General features: G+C 29.1%; 1 pseudogene; it reads left to right on the forward strand.

Moving 5' to 3' along the window:
* The first annotated feature begins 516 nt into the window (after window positions 1–516).
* Window positions 517–11,360, forward strand: LOC147906808 (uncharacterized; annotated as a pseudogene).
* Window positions 11,361–18,884: the final 7,524 nt, after the last annotated feature.

Consider the following 18,884-nt stretch of genomic DNA (forward strand, 5'->3'; position numbering starts at 1 on the left):
AAAATCTTATAATATTTAATAAATCCAGAATTTGTATCACAATCTGCAAGTGTACATTTAATTTAAAAGGAATTGCTGCGTAAGAAAAAGAATAAATGTGCGAAGTTAGAGTCGAAATTGCGAGATTCGAAGAAAGAAAGAGTGGGACTTGCTAAAGTAGATATGGGATACAGAACAAAGTCTTGCATGAAATCGATGTCGACTTTATGAATAGAGGAAGGAATCACCAATCCTGAAGAAGTTTGTTATGAATAAATTATATATACATATATTGTAACTGCTGTAAAATCTGCCTTTTCTTTCCTTGACGCCATTGATACGCCAATGATATTAATTAAGATCGAGCCGTTAGTTTTTTTACCGATTATTTCTATAATTTATCGATATTTTTTACGTTTGACGTAGAATTACTAGAAGAGGAGTGCCCCGCATTGAATGTCAGATTAGATACCGTGCATCGAATCTCATTATGTACAAGCGAATGCCCGATCAAGCTAAAAAGACTTTTAAAGACGCATGCAGGTGAGAGAATTTAAACTGTCCAAATTTACTCGTATATTATACATAAGCGAAATCTAATAGTAAATTCAATTGGATGCACTTAATGCAAACTAACGCCGCCATATATAAATTAATGTAAAAATATGTATTTAATATAAAAACGGATGAAATCCTTAATACATTTTGTTGTGCTGTTAAGTAAAATTTGATTTTATAATTCAAAATATTTACATTTTACTTTTACATAGATTAAATTAATATATTGTATGTATACATACACGACTTTAACATGCACTATAAATGTGTATCAGTACATTCACTATAAATTTCGTTTGATGATCGTACGTGAATAAATGCATATATTGCTTTTACAAAGAATAATTAGCTAATAATTTCACGATGCCGACTAATATATGAATTAATATATGATTTTCCAATATATGAATTACTAGGAATTTCCTCTTGTATAAGAAGGCTGTGTTTCAAAATTTACTGTTAGTACTGAATAGCTATATAGTGCACATAATGTAAACTATATAGATTTTCAGTACTGGCAGGAAATTTTGGAACACTATGATTATATTAGTAATTATGTGACATTGATTACCGTTAGTAACGGTAATCAACCAGTGTTTACTGATATCTAAATGAAATTATTTAGATAAAGACGAAAGGTTTCATTTTATTTTTACTGGAATATATACTATCTTCATTTGTATATCTTAGATTAAAAAATGTGCATTTTTTTATCTAAGTAAGATACAGATAAAAATACTAGTAAAAATAAGATTATGTCATTTTATCTAGATTATTTAGATAATTTCGTCTAGATACCAACAAATCAAAATGACGATTTTACAATTTTTTTTTTGTGAAATTTGGATAGAATAAAAAAAGAGAAATTTTATAGAATAAAAAGTCGGGCATAATAATATATTGTTCATTTTTAATAATGTCTTCAGAACGTCCTTTTGGACAATATTTATATTTTCTAATATTAGATCTGTTTTTTGTGTGGCTGAACTAGTGTATACTTTTGGAATTTGAAGTAAGATAGGTATATGTTTGATATTTGTTGAAAGTGAAAAAGAGAGTGCTAGTGTAATCTAATGCAGGAACAGAAAACAGATCAATTATATTAATTCAAATAATATAAAAATTAGATGATTTTTAACTTTTAGCCAACAAATTGTTCTCTAGCTATTGTTCTTTCACGTCAAAATCAAATATTTTTTTCCAGAAACAAGCTAACTGCTTGTGGAAGTCCAGTTCCATAATAAAATGAAACTGAGAAGAGGCACCGTAAGAAGAAACGAAGAAGTACTTCCAATTCAATTTGAGACAAGTTTGAGGAAATTTGATAATTTGTAGGAGAATTAACTCTGATGTGTTAAAGATAAAATATAGAATTCTTATACGAAGCAGACGAGACAGTCTTTTGCGATCGGAATAGATGTAGCAGCAACAAAGCCGCGGTATGGTGATGTAACTGGGACACGAGATAAGGTGCAACGCCTCCACGTAAACCCGCGTGACATCGTCAGAGTAAAACTCGCAGTTTCGTCTCCACCTCGTTCCTCCACCGTTCCCTTAACGTCGCGTCGCTTCAATGTTTGCCTCAACCAACTCGTTTACTTCTGCCATTGATATCGCACACGGCGGCACCGTGGCCGTAAATTCATTCCGCTTCTCGTTATCCAAGAGCAGAGCGAGACTCTCAACCTTGTGTTACCGAGTCCAGTCTGAAGTTTGAAAGATGTACGTTCGAAGGAGCGCCTAACTAAGATTTATAACATCGCAATATCATATAAATGATAAAAAATACAAATTTATGTGTTTAGTAGCTTTTATAGTAGATAAGTATAGTAGATTGTAAAACATAATTTTCGATATAAAATTATATTGATAGAAGATAATTTTATATAGAGCTATAGAGAAAGTAAGAAAATAAATGAATATATGAAATTTTTACATTGAAAAGATTGTTTATAATTGAGCAGAAATAATTTAGCTTGTGCACAAATGTACATCAATTTTATATTTCACTTCTTATATCTCACTTCTTATATTTCACTTGAGTTTGCAAATTCTTCAAATACGTAATCAATGTATTATATATGGATTTATATGATGATATGCATCTTGAAATCAATGATTGATTTGCGCTCAAGTTTGTCGCGTTTCATTTAGCATTGTACAGTTAACATAACAATATTTCCTTCATACCGGGACATCCGTTTTACATAACGTCTCATCAATAGTAATGTGAAATGTATTTTCTACTATTCTGACCACAGTGATAAACACCAAGTTCCATTTTGTATATAGCCTCTTATAATTCTTTGTTTTTATTCAAAATAATCAATGGTTGAGAGGTATAGGAATTTAATTTTTCCTAAGAAATAAAAAAATGAAACACACATAAGTGAAAAACGTTTATTTAAAAAGATGAAACATTTCACAGAAAATAATTTGTTTATTATAATATGCAAAATAAATGATATTTATTAATTGAAGATTTCTATTGAAATTACTAAAAAACATTGACTAGATATGATATTTGTAAAACCAAGTTTTAACAATGCATTTGAATTTTTATAAAGATATTTTTTAATAAAAAATTAATATGTGTATACACATATACGCACGCGCGTGTATTATATATATATATATATATATGTATATACGCTGCATGTATGTATGTATATAGGGGAGACTGGGGCACCACAAGTCACGGAGTACCATTGAGGAGGGTCATTGACTGTTTATAAGGTAATCCGAAGTGTTTAGATTAATATAACCAATATAATACGATTCTTACTTTGTTGCCTATGTTTTAATTGTACCTAATAGATAGTATATTAATTAAATTCCGTTGTCTCGGGACATTAATGATTTTTGTGTTTCGAAAATAATTTTTTAACTATTTAACAATGCTTTAATAATTTTTATAATAAAGAATACATATATTGAAGGTCAGTTACAAGTATCTGTGTATTTTCTCATTTTACTACATTACAAATAATATCTATCATTTATTTTTTTAGATATATATATTTCACTGTTTTCCATATGAAGAATATTTGGGACACCATAGATCACACACTAAATATTCATGAGAAAACAATAAAGCAATACAAACTAATATATGTATGTGCTAAAGTGGCAGCTTATAAACCTATAATAGTAATTAATTTTATTTTTCCTTCATAAGTTTTGTATTTAGCTATAATATTTATATTCACCGATCAATATATTTATAGGTTTATGGATTTTTTAATTCTATTATAGTTATAGTTATTAGTGTAATTGTTTTACTACATTTACTGATTATGTTAAGACTGTAAGTTAATTCAAAATTCTTTTTCAATATTATATTTTCACTATTATTTTTTTTAATAAATCTACTTTTTATGTATGACCCATAGTGCTTTGATGTAAGGCATCTTAGGTCATTTTTAAAAAATTTTAAACGGCCTTAAGTTATAAATGTTTTACTTTTTCCTTCAATTACAAATTGTAAACATTCTAGAATTGAAGGTATTAGAGAATTGTAAAAATGGTAAAACTTTTTTAAGGTGTTGGAGAATTAATATTATTCAAATGTAAAAAAATTAGACATTTCAACTAAAATAACGATGAGGATCTGACGTTACTAACGCGGTATCAAGTACCGGATGCATTTTAGCAATTTGTGGGTAACGCTTCACGAAAAAAATTTCCGTCATCGTCGTCGTCGTCGTCGTCGTCGTCGTCGTCGTCGTCGTCGTCGTCGTTGGACAAGTTGGGCGTGTTTCCGACGGCGCTTAAGCTCACTGCCAACAGGTGTGGGCTTTACAGGTGTTGGACCTCCTGGCTGATAAGAAACGCGCCCGTGACGTCAGATTGGCGCGGATAGAGTATATGAGTCGACGCCGTGAGACGTCCACGTCACTCGTTCTTGAACCTCCTTCGTCTGTTCATTCCGTCAAGTCATTTGCCACAAATTTTTCGCCTTATCGCGATCGGCACCCTTGTCAGGTATCGTGCAGATCATCGTTGTCAGGATCGGAGGTTATTCAGAAGTTCGCCAAAATCTGCTGTAGCGCAGAGATAGATTCCGCGCGGCTCGATTGGATTTCCGCAGGTAAGCCAGATGGGTCGGCTTCGATAATCCGTCGTTGAGATTGATTTCGTGCATCGAAGCAAATAGTACGACGATTTGAAAATCTCTTAATTATCGAAGCGAGTGAATAAATTTATAAACAATTATAAAAATCGAGACATTCTAATTTTTTTCAAATATTATAGTTTTTATATATTTTTGACATTTTTATGTTATTTGACAAGTGTGAGAATTAATTGCGAGATTAAGATAAATTTATCGATCGACATACGATAAGATCGGTTGTACCATCGGCTTTTCTATGAAATATATCTCGAGTTCACGACCAGCATATAAGTACTTGTTCTTTTTAAAAATAAATTTTCTCACTCAGTCGTTCGTCTTTTCATGTGCAAATTTGAAAGAACAATCGCGCGCTCGCGGAGCAATACGAAGCGTACGCTCTACTTTTCGTTATGTAACGTACAGTTGCGAGGTCGCGTCGCTCATCAGCCTATGGAAATGTTAATTTCGGGATCTACGTGCTAACCCTAACGTTATCGAAGTATTTTTTTGCCGAGACCAGAACCAATTAATTACTGATTTATAGTATTTGACGGCATTAAAGTGAAAAGGAAATTATCGCGTTTTATTCATAAAAAAGCATGTTGGATTGAAAAATCAAAGGGATTATACTTAACACGGCTAATTTTTTCTTTCATGAGTAAACAAGAGATAGAATTTTCAAGCTTGTGTTACAAATTGCTGTTACAAATTATTGTTAATAATTTTATATAACAAAAGTTGAACAACAAAAGTGCATTAATTTTTTATCTTTACATTTTTTCAAGTATTACATACACACACACGCGCGCGCGCGCGCGCGCATGTAATATACACGAGTAGAGATACCTCTTTTTCTTTCTATTATTGTTAGATACGATTGATGACACCATGCATATCAATAGCGTTAATAGCGAATAATTAAATCAGTTCTCATCGATAATAATTAGTTTGATTATCAATGAAAATCGAAAGTTTGATTTATTAGTATATATTTAACATTGTACTTACCGCTTATCTCAAACTTGATGTGCAATATATATTACACACACACACACACCTATATATATATATATATATACATATATATATATATATATATATGTATCGATTGTCTTGCCTCCACTAAATTGTATTTTGTTGTGTTTTTAATTTCTGTTGTAATTGTATATACATCGATTATAGGAACATTAACCGATGATATATATTAGTAAAAGAAAGTACTAAAATAGTTGTTTTAGTGCTAGAATTAATTTAAAAAAGAAAAAATTTTACATGTCGCTTTGCAGTCTGCAATGAATCATTACTTTAGCTTTATGATTAATTATTATTCAACGAAGATGCTATCAAAATGATCAATAATGAATAAATTTAACAATTAATACAATGTGTGGTCTGCCATCAAAATTTAAGTTTAGCTACAATTATAATATATATTTCACATAAAAAGATAATTGTATTCAATAAATTCGTTGTATTAGCATATGCATAAAAAAAATTAAAAATGTCTTCCGACTTTTCAAATGTAAGAAATAATATTTTTATTATCTGACAAAAATTTTTCGTTTATTTTATTTCCACTCATAACATATGTATACTCATTATACATAATTCATAAAATTTATTTGGTTATTTATTTCAATTTTTGATATCACTTATAGTTGGAATTTGTTAGAATAATAATTTATTAAGTAGATCAACTAATTTGAAAGAAACTGCAGGAATTATGAATATAATTTAATTTTTTATAAAATTGTACTATGTGTGTTTATGATGATATTTATATTTCGCTGTCACATAAATTTTGATCAAAATGCAATCTTTTATTTTACAAAATGTAAATTACAAAATGTAAGTTGCTGTTTGGTTCCATACGCTCCAGACAGGAATTGTTGTAAGTTGTTATATTAAATACATATTAAAGTATAACACAATGAAAATAGAAATTATAGAACATAAATACATTTTATATATATATATATATATATATATATATATATATATATGCGTATTCATAGATATAAATATATGTAATACTACGGTATAACTTCAAAGCATTCGTAGCAAATAGACTGCACCTTAAGTCTATATGTATATATGTATTAATTTTAAATTTAATTTTTTTGTTAAAAAAATTAATAATAGATTTAAAAAATTAATAATAGATAATTATAATAGATATAATAGAAACGTGACAATCCAAAATGATAAAAAAATAAATAAATAACAATAATACTAATTACAATTGTAAGTAACAGAAATGGATTTTCTTTGAAAGAAAGAATTAATAGAAAACAGGTTCGCGTTATTCCTACTATTTATCTAGTAACGTTTTCGAGTGCAGTGAATTTGAACTCAATCCAAGTTGGATTAATAATGTGATGTCACATGCTCTACTTTGATTTTTCATTAGACAAGATTGAAGGTACTATCGTGGTAAACGATCTGGGCATCTATTGTGGAAAAAATCGGAATGGATTCCAATCGGAAAAATTATTCAATTATTTCCTAGATTTCCATTGCGTTTTCTAGAGAAAACGGAATAATTTCAATTGGAATTCATTCCAACATGATTTCATGATAGGTACCCTGATAGGTTGAGTTGGCTTCAAAATCCACTGCATTCAAAAACGCTATAAAGTTTTAAAAACTTTACAATGAGCACAACAAGATTGAAAATAACGTTTTACTATAAATTCTTCAGAATTATTATTTTAATAATCATTATTGAACATTTCTTTAGACAAATTTCAGATATAAAAAATGTGACATATTATATAATATGTTATAAAATTATATGTTATAAAAATAGTATTTTTTTAATGATCAAAATTTATTTAATCTTTAACTACAGCTATACATATACGAAAATTACATCTATATAATTGTAAATTAAATTGTAAAGCGTCCTGTTTAAAGTATAAAATGTGATCCTTCGTCTTTCGATGATTGATAGAGTAAAATTCAAAATTTTTTTTTACCTGTAATTTAGAACTTTAACCACTTGTATAGATTATGCAAACGTCTAAAAATTTTCGCTTCAGATTCAAATGATCCGTTACTGTAACCGAAGATTAAATACGACATTAATAATCTCTAGTATATAATATAATTATGGTATTTTATACAATAATGTCTTTTTAATTTAACAGCGTTAACTATTGGCACAGTTCTATTGCGCACATAATAAAATATCTATTAACGTTTATATTTATAATACATAATTCATATTTTATATGTAACATTTAATTAATTAATTAATTGATTGATTGATTAATGGATTCATTATTTATATATTCATATATTCTTTCTATAAATTGTAATTTCCATAAGTAGAAACACATTACAATTACATGATTACAATTAACTGCAGTTTTTAAATAGAACAAGCGTGACGTAATTTGCATTATCAAATTGTTTCGCTCTGCACTTCATTTTATTACTTCTTTTATTTCATAGTCGAACAATTTTACGGCAGTATTTGCGAATCTCTTAAAAATAATTTGTCAGTTAAGACAAGATTTCGTCGTAAACGTTCACATAAACTCGATTAGTTGCATAGAGTATTACATCATCAATCGAAACTTTTAGCGGTGATTGTATCGTATTATGGAACCGTTTCGATAATATCATGTCTAGATAGTAATATGTAACGTAGATTGCTCACTTTTTAGAAACAGAGATGTTGATTCGTTTTTTGCGCTTATTTTTTAACAACAATCCAGCAATCACGTATTACTTTGTTATTTTCTCAAAGAAACGTTACGACGCAGTCTCTCATTCTCTACAAATGGGAGGACGCGTTTCCCTCTACGGCAAAAGGAAAAGAATATGTTGACTGCGATTAGACTAAAATCGATTACGTAATGCAAACGTGTAAACTATCGGGACGTTTAGCTACTTGTAAATTAACGTGGTTGTATATAATTAATGTATAAGCTGCTGAAAACTCCAGTCGCGGGATACGTGCGTCCCGCCGATGAGCGAGGAATTACGTTTGTGTGCGTGCAATTTATTAAAATTTACTACTCGGGAATTATCGCCGAGGTTGCTGAGGATTTTTGGTAATATCGGAATGACTCGCTTCGTTATCGCCTTATCGCATCGCCAGCTGATAAGGCAATCGCGACTCTCAAAGACGATACCTCGTACGTTTCATCGCGCGATATATTAAGTGATAGAAAACGCGGACTGATTTTTTTATTAATAATAGTTTATTAACTGCCTTTAAAATTGATTTTAATAGCCTAAATATGAAGTTTTTGTACAGAATGTGACGTTAAATCTAAAAAAAAAAAGAACTTTATATCTAAAGTAAGATTATAAAATAAAAGAATTTCACTTTCCATATACATATAGTAAAACACATTGTAAAATTATTCTATTTTATTATCACAGAGCATTTAATTAACAATATTTTAATGATCAATTATAAATAATCTTATTTTTATTATAAAAATTTTCATATAATTTATTATTAATTTAAAGTGAATATAATTAATTGCCTTTTATACTTCTGTTCATATTAGTTTCTTAGGATAGGAATCCATTAAAAATGCGAGAAGTAATCTTCAAGTAATTTCCAGTTCAAATTTCAACACCTTTCACGCTGCAATCACCGAATCAACGGCTGTTTAAGCAGTTGCTTATAACCGCGTTGAAAATGTCATCTGAGTAAATAAAACGCAGAACGATCTCGCTCCATCGTTATGACGTTCGTTTATGTCATACAGGTTTGTACATGGATTAGTTGAAACACGTTAATTACGGGTGATGCTAAGTTAGTGCGACTAGTGGAATCTTACAAGCACCGAATATATTTGCAACCAACCATTATTTTGCGATTTCATATTCATCGTCACCAAAATGAATGAAAAGCACGATCAATCTTAATTCATAGGAATATCAATCTTTTATATAGGAAGACAGAGAGAACATACAAAAAAATAGATTGCTTCTTTCTGTCGCTGCAATACATTATAATATCTGTAACCAATTTTTTTAACATCCAATTTAAATATTCATAACCGTTTGATTTATAGAGCTGTTACGATGAAAAATCGAGAAAATCGAAAGCTAGAAACTACTGCAAATTATTATAAATTCGCCTACGTATCTTAAATTAAATCATTATTCCCACCTTGAAAAAAGGTGAACTTATACATGAAAAACTGCATCTAATTTGATAATAAATTTTAGGGGGCACCGAACTGCAGTTTTTTTCCTGCTTCACCTATTGTTGAGAGGCCAAAAGGAAGTGTTAATGAGTCATGGCACGAGCTAGTAGCGGAGCAGTTATGTTTGCAGTGCAATCAGATGGCGGCACGCTAAAGAGGAAGAGGCTCCTCGCACCTTTCCGATAACGAGCCATGCCGCTAAGTCAGGGACTGCCTCCTTGCTCCTAAGTCCTTTCTTGAGTTGCGGCGAGCTATTGCTTGCAAAACGCTAATATTGGCCGGTATGTTACAAATGCAGCTGAAATATATATGAGTTTCGCAAATGAACAGAAAAGCTATAGTTGCATCTCAACAAATGCATCTCAGCACCATATATTGTGTGTGTATGAATATTAATATTATTTAAATATTAATAAAATTAAGATACAAAGAAACGTTAAATTAAAGGCGCAAGAATAATAAAATAATTGTCAAGTACTTGCATGCGCGCGCGCGCGAGTGCGTGCATGTGTATGTGTGAGAAAATATTGGCTTTTATGAAAAAAATAATTAAAATATACACGATGAAGATTGATTGAGAAATGAGTATAAAAAGAATTGAAACAGAACTAAAAATTGAGAGTTGAAGGTTGAAAATTGAAAGTTGGAAGTTAATTTAAATATTTCTAAAAAATCTCGAAGTTTTCACTTTCCCAAAGCAACTGTTTTGCTGACGTCGATATAATACGTTTAAAATTACGTTTAATATTTTTATTATTAAATTTGTGCTGATCGTTTTGTAAATAGTAATTTAATGTGTTACTTTTAATTCTACGCTTTATTTAATTATATTAAAGTTATAGAGCAAATATTATATATGAATAAATATATTTATGGATAAATTCAGCTATTTTTCTGCGCGCTAACAGGTTAAAATCTTGTTGATCAGTTTTTCATGTTATTATACGCAATGTGCGCTATTGCCGTACATTGCGTATAATGACTTTCACGCGATAACAATTATCGCGCAAAATTTATTACGGCTACTAGCAAACTTTTTTCTTTGAGAAAGTGACTTTCAGCATACAATGTAAAGAGAATTTCTGTAAAAAAAATAAAAAAAACATAATATATTAGGTGTTGGAATTAATTCGTAGCGTTTTACAAGTGATGGGAAGTACTTTCATTAATGTATTTTTTAATGCTCATGTGAAATAAATAACATTCTTTCATTAAAAAACGCTACGAATTAATTCCAACACCTAATACATAACACATATTATAAGTTATATATACATTATATACTACAAATTATTATTAGTGATGAATATATACATTTCGAAAAAAAAAACATTTTTTCAGATACATGAAATGATCAGATACGATGATGCATATTTTACTTATATACAGCAAAGTAAATGTGTGTGTGAGATGCTCTTTTTTATCTTAATATTAACCCTTATTCTACTAAGGAAGGTCACTAGTTACCGAGCGAGTTTCCTGTTTCTTTGCGTCTTTTGGTAATTATAAATTATACATTTTATTGTTTTCCAAAATGAAGTGCCAATGTTTATTCTAGAAAGTTGAAAGTATATTGATGAATTTTTAGAGATCTTTTTGAATCATCCTGAATAGGTGAAAAAACGGATTCTAGTGCCCCCATTAGTACGAATCAGGTATCAAATTGTATCTAGTAGGGTAAAGGTTAAGACATTGATAGCTTTTTTTATTTATAACCAGATAAATGTTATAGTGACGCCTTAAATAAGATGCGAATAGATAAGAATAAAGAATCATTATTAATTCCAAATAGATTTTATATAAGTAAATTTTTAATTTCACAATAAGTCATTGTTATCGAAATACCGACTTCACGTCGTTAGAAGTTATTATTAATCTTAAAATATTTACTGGCACTTTTAGGTTATTTATTCTTTTTCAATATTTGCGAACGAGATCTTTAAGACTAAAGGTTACAATATACCCACGTAAGTAATTATTAATTATAATATTAATATATTTATTATGTGTGTATAATATAATTATTAATTATTATTTTTATTTTATCAAGGAAATGTCCGATGAGGGGAGAAACATGGAAAGAAAATTCAACAAGGATAAAGCGCTCGCTATGAAGAGAGCTATCCATCGACAGTATGGTAATAGTAGACACTGTCATGGAGTTGCTCTCTTTGTGGATGTCGCTTGAGTCAACGCTTCAATGAAAATTGATCTTTTGCATCCTTACATAGACTACAAGGAAGAAATAAGAGAGGATAGTTCCAGCACATTTATATTTATTTAATACATTTAATTTGTCCTGATATTATAATAATAATTTCTATGAATGTCTATAATCAATTTATTTTGTATATACCCATGTATTTTTTTATTATATATCTTATAGGTTATTATATTAATATGAGAACTTTTTATAGCGCTCGTAATTTGTACCTTAGGCAAATATAATTTTTATTTTCTTTACTAATACTTAATCTGTATGCTGAATGCTACCGAAAAACTAAAAGTATGCCTTTTCCAGTGTATATATTTGTACTCTCTCTCTCTCTCTCTCTCTCTCTCTCTCTCTCTCTCTCTCTCTCTTTCTCTCTCTCTCTCTCTTTCTCTCTGTCTGTCTTTCTTTTATTTAAAAATTGATACTATGCAATTGTTATTGATTAAACAATAATATCGTATAAGACATTTAAAAAATTGAAATTATAAAATATACAAGCTATAAGCTAATTATCTGTTCATTATTGATAACAAAGAATGTAATAGGCTAAAGACGAGCAAAACAAAGGTTGTTTTATATGTATATATATTCTGTATATATATATATATATATATATATATATATATATATATATTTATATAAATTTAATTTAAAAAGCTAATTTATAAAAAAAAAATCAGCGAAATTAGTTTAGACTTATAAAAATTTTCTTCAGTCGCATATTAATTATAAAAAATAAAATTTGTCAATGTAAAATCGCAAATTACATAATTAAAATAGTCAGAATGAAAGAAGAATTGTCCGTTATCTGTCCTCATGCTTTCTCAAGTTGACGTTTCATGATCTGACTGTAATTTTAATTCTTATTCTTAATGCTCCATATTATAATAATTACATAAATATAGTCGAAATTTTGCTCCTATTTTGAACCTTAGTTTTAGAACACATATGTAGACTAAAAATTTATAATTAGGACGTATGTTTTAGAGATTTATAATAGGTTCTAATCTCATGAATTGAGTTCTTACGTTAAGTAAATGACAGTTATTGGAAAATTTTCTATTTTTAGGTTCAAAAGAAGTTTTTTTAGAAGCTGTAGATCAAAAGTAATATTAAAAGAGATCCTATTTATTTAAGTATCAAAACAGGTTTATAAGGTTTGATTGGGGTTGAAAAATATTGAGAAAGTAGGATTATTTCAACTTAGGCAGAATATATGCACTCGAAACAATATAGAGTGTATGATCGAGAACAGAAACCTTAACCAATTGTAATTTCAATACATCTTGCTGTTTTAATTACGTAATTAATACGGAGAATTATGAATAAGAATTAAAATTACAATCAGATCATGAAACGTCAAGTTGAAAGAGCGCGAGTGAAAGAGCGTGGCATGACAGATGAAGGACACCTTTATCTTTCATTCTGACCATTTCAATTATGTAATTTGCGATTTTGCATTGATAAATTTTATTTTTTGTAATTAATACGTGACTATGTAAAGAAGATTTTTGTAAATCGAAACTAGTTTTACTGATTTTTTTATATAGTGACTTTTTAAATATATATATATATATATACACATATATATAACAATATTCCTTTGCTCGTCGTTGATTTGAATTCTATTGCATTCTTTGTTATAAAATATACTTTATCATTTACAATATTAATTGTCTCAAGTTTTTTCTACAATTAATTAATCTGTAAAGAAAATGTAGAAATTGAACTTTTTAATTTGCGCATAATTTTCTCTATAATAAAAAAAGATCTTCAAATACAATGGCAAAATGAAATATACGCAAATATATGGTGTAATAATAAAGTTCGATGAATGTTATGAAAAATAAACAATTAATATTATATAAAAATAATAATAACTTCTGATAAACTTCTGATAACGTTTGTACAATTTGCAGGAACTTTGTGAAAAGTCATCTTTAAATATCGCTTTAAATCTTATTTTATTCAGTTCTGTATATTGGAAATATTTGTAAATCGAATTCCTTTCATTGTCTTCATTAATTTAGGAAACAAAAAGAAGTTTACTGGAGTAAGATCGGGGAAAGTGATTCAAAACGCCAATGCAATGTTGATTCAAGAACGTACACGTTTTGAATCAAAATCTTAGAACCAGAGTTATAATTAATTAAGTTATAATTAATCATGTATCATTATAGAATCATATATCATGACGTCATTTAATACTTAAAAATAAACTTATAACAACAAGTCATAATGATTATTATGATATTATGATTTGAGTGTTTTACTTGAGATTGTGTGATAACAAGAACTTTTCAAAGAGTTTCCGCAAGTACAAACCTAACTTACAAACACATTCATATGTCTCTAGGGCCGAGGGATTACTTAGGGGAAAGACATTAAAAGTCACTTGTATATTAATTAAGGCCCGGTTGCATCAACATTACGTTAAGCTTAAAATTCTCTCTATCTGTTCCTTTCTTTCGGCTTTAAAATGAAACAGATGCAGTTTTAAGTCTAACTTAAAGTCAAAGTAACGTTGGTGTAACCGAGCCTACGTGTATATTTTCTCATAACATTTATCAAACTTTATTGCCATATTACGTATTTATGAATAAAACAAAATCTCTTGAGCAGCTTTGCAAGTTATGTTATAAGTAGAGGATAGCCCCCTATTATGAGATAGGTTCTCAATATGAGATTGCGGCGTTTCTGTTAAACTAATAGACGCTATCTATTCCACCATGAATTTATTGCTCTTGGATTGAAAACTATTTAGTAGAAAATTCATTATTAGATCATGCCTATAGTCATTGTAAAAAAAGATTTTAAAATTTGGATGTCTTCAAGTTTCATTGAGATGAGCCTCCAGACATTGTTTATTATTTAATAAATAAATATTTTACAATAAATTCTTCATGTAGTGATAGAGTAACTAATAGAAAAATACGGAATATGTTGAATTGCTTAATTATAGAAGTTAGATTTGATGAAAACCATAAGGCATGGAAATCGTAATATGATAATAATATATTCAGGGTATTTTTAATATGAAATATAATTCATGCTCCCATCCAGTGTTGGAACAGGTACCGTTTGAAAGATATCTAGATATAAATATAGGTATTACGTAAAAAAATGTATTTAGATATAAGTACAGATACATTTTTTTATAATTACCTAAGTATATATACAGATATAAGGAAAAAATGTCCAAAAATTTAAGTACTTTTTAGATATTTAAAAAAAAAGGAAAAAAAGAAAAATGGGGAAGTAGGAAAAAATAGAGAAAACAAGAAGAGGAAAAAATATAAGCAGCGTAAAATGCTATATTTTATTTGTTTATTTTAATATATAAAAAAATGTCTCGATAATGAAAATTTAAGTCGAAAACAACAAGCTGCGTTCATATATAGGATTTTATTATAGGAACAAATCAAGGGAAAACAAATGTGAGTATTTGTTAAGAAAACGATCGATTACAAATTAATTATTTCTCATTCGTCAAAATAATCAATAGTATCGCTAGCAAATAAAAAGCTCATATATACAGGATGTCCCGCGAGACATCTCCAACTGCCCATAGGAAGGTAGATGGGATCGAAATAAACATAAAAGTCTCTTACCGTTTAGCGATATTCGTAATAATAATCGAGATATTAATGTTTGCAATTGTATTAATGAGAGCGCGCCGATAGAAACGCTCCGGCCGCTCAAAGTATAGTCCGGCCCACTTTTTCAAACATAGATTGCGCCGGTAGCGCGTTGGAGAAGTAAGAGAGGAAGCGTGTCGTTGCTTAGCTATGATTCCATCTACCTTCCTATGGGCGGTTGGAGAAGTCTCGTGGGACACTCTATATACATAGAAGTCGTAGACAGTCGTAGGATCTCAAATCGTAAGAAATTGACCAATTCTAGTCAAGTATTCTCCCTATATTTACCTGTGATTGATCAGTTTCCCTCGACTTAAGACCCCACGATCATCTATAGATTTGTTCGCGTCGCATTTTCCAACATGTTCCAATATGCTCCTACCATAGCTCTTATTCACTCCAATGCGCTTGATAGAGTAAGTAGGAGCTATGATAGGAGCATGTTGGAGCATGTTGAAGCTTGCGACGCGAACAAACCTTATAATTTCTATGATAAACGATTCTAAAGTCTAACCAAAAGATAGGTTAAGTTTTATATAGTTTGCTCTATTACTAATAATTAGTTGGTATAGCAGACTAGTAGCAATCACAACAAATCAATTTTATTGTCACATATTTACCGTGTACTGATAGCTTGTTAAATTAACAAAATCCTTTCTCTCATTGTCAATAAAACGGACTAAACTAAGTTGAAAAGTCCTTTATCATTTTGTAATTTTTGTAATACTTTAGGAGATATTAATTTCTAAAGATCACCAAATAAGCACATATCCATGTGGACTATCGTCAGTTCTACGTCTATTAGTTGCTATCGATTATCGCGCGAGGATCACTTAATAAGCGTGCGCTAAGCGCCATAACTCAAGCAGCGCGCCTACCAAGCAGTCACTACTCCCCTCGCAATAAGCGATCGCGACCAAGATGTATATTGTACTTGGTGATAATCCGCACAGATACGTGTTCATTAAATGATATTTAGAAATTAATATCTCTTAAAATATTATAAAAATTGCACAAAAGTAAAGGACTTTTCGACTCACAAGTTTCATAACTATCCGGAACCAATTTGATTTTCCATAAAATATAAATATATTGTTGAACACGAAAATCTAAGAGACACGTATTTTTTTATATGTGCCTTAAATCATGTTTAAGAGGAAAAACATCCCTTTGAAAAAAATTTTTCTTTCGAGGCGAATATCGTCGGAAGTATAAAAAATAAAGGAAAAAAATTTTTTAAACAAAAGTTGTACGGTTTCAAGAGTACTTCAATGTTGTGAAGAAAAAAATTGTTTAAAATTTTTTTGTTAACAATTGTTAAACAAAAAAATTAAAAAAATGTTTTTTCTTCACAATATTAAAGTATTTTTGATGATTTATAGTATAATATAGTAAAGATGATTTATAGTAAATATAGTAATAAAAAATTAAATTTTTAATGTAACATAACATAAAATATATAAGTATCTTGTACCTAAAACATATGTATCTAAAATAATATATGTATCTAAAATATATGTATCTAAAACTGAAAAGATACCGTATTAAAAAATAACTAGATACGGATACAAGTATCTCCGCCTATAAGAATCTAGGTAATGCACTTAGGTACAGTTAAAGTATCTAGATACTGTATCTAAATACTATATCTAGATACTGTATCTAGATAGTTTTTACCTAAATACGTTCTAACACTCCCATAGTGAAAATCATTGCTAAAGTATAAATGTTATTGTACAATAATAAAAAGGATAACCGGAATGAACATCGAATGCCTATTTCTGCGATTTCAACTATCTCAAGACGAGTTCTGAATATAATGTATCGCATACTCATTTTTCGCGCACCCTGACTGTGTTTATTTGTATTTAAGAAACATTAAATAAAGTTTTTTTAAAGTTTTTTTATAATACTGATATACTTTGCGTTTTACTATCGATTTTTCAAAGCATCTCATATTAGGAGCACAATTTTTTGCGATTTTTGCTCACTTTTTACATTTCTTTAATTTTCAAAAAAATGAAATTTAAATTAAATTGTATATTACATTATTTTAAAGTTTATTAAATTCCCTTCAAAATGACCTATTATTTTTTGAAATTCTGCTCATAGACTTCTAGCATTTATCCAAAATGACCTCGGTATCTCATAATACAGATCTTTCCTCTATATTTTTTATAACCGCTATTCTACAATTATAGATTTACGAGAGTGATTGATTTGTATCGATTGACGATGCCACAAAAACTGCATGGTCTATGAGTCTATGGTATAAAGCTAGCCGATTATCACTTCCTATAATCACTTCACGGTCATACAGTGAAAATTGCGCGACCTTCCACAAAGGGAAATGCTTATATGTTACCTTAAAATTATTATTGCGCAGCTATGATTCAATAATCTCACGCTAAAATATAGTCGTTATTAATGCGTATCGAAGTGTTACATTCGATCGACTACTATAATATTTTCTGTAAGTATAATAACGATCGGTGAACTCTAGACGATGAGCTTTATCTTTGATAAGAGCAGTACAAGCATTGACGATAGAAGGGTTAAAGCATAAGAGCATTTGTGGTTTCTGCGTTTTGTGAGTTTTATAGGAATAAATTTCTCAGAGCAATTATCTCAAATTTAATGTTTACAATTAAACGGAATTTGGAAATTTGATATTAATAACTACATGCTAGCAATTGATTCTATAATTACTTTTCTTATTTTTTTCTTAAATATTAGTCCAATATGTGCTGAAATGAAATCTAAATTATTATAACGTATACTGTAATGTTAATAAATTTATGTTCTTTTTCTAATGTATTTTATGATTGTGTGAATCTATTATCGTGGTTGTATCACAAAATGATTTTTCTTAAGATATGTTTGAAGCTTTTACTATTTAAAGATAATGATATTCTCTATACATACATATCATTTTAAGGGGGGGGGGGGAGGAGGGGATAACCAGGCATATTTAAAAGATAATTGCATTTAAAGTTAATACTTTTAACATGTGCTAGACAAGGAGTTTCTTGTGTCAGACAGTACGTACATTTTCAATTATAGTATTTAGAACAATAGTATAGTATTTAGACAAAACCGGTATTTAGAAATTCGCTCAAAAACTAAAGGATTATAGATAAATATAATACGCATCTCCTAAACTGAAGAAAACGGGAGGTAGTTAAGCAAATATTAATTATAAAACT

The sequence above is a fragment of the Acromyrmex echinatior genome, chromosome 17 (assembly GCF_024713525.1).
Source record: "Acromyrmex echinatior isolate Ae372 chromosome 17, ASM2471352v2, whole genome shotgun sequence".
NCBI lineage: Eukaryota > Metazoa > Arthropoda > Insecta > Hymenoptera > Formicidae > Acromyrmex > Acromyrmex echinatior.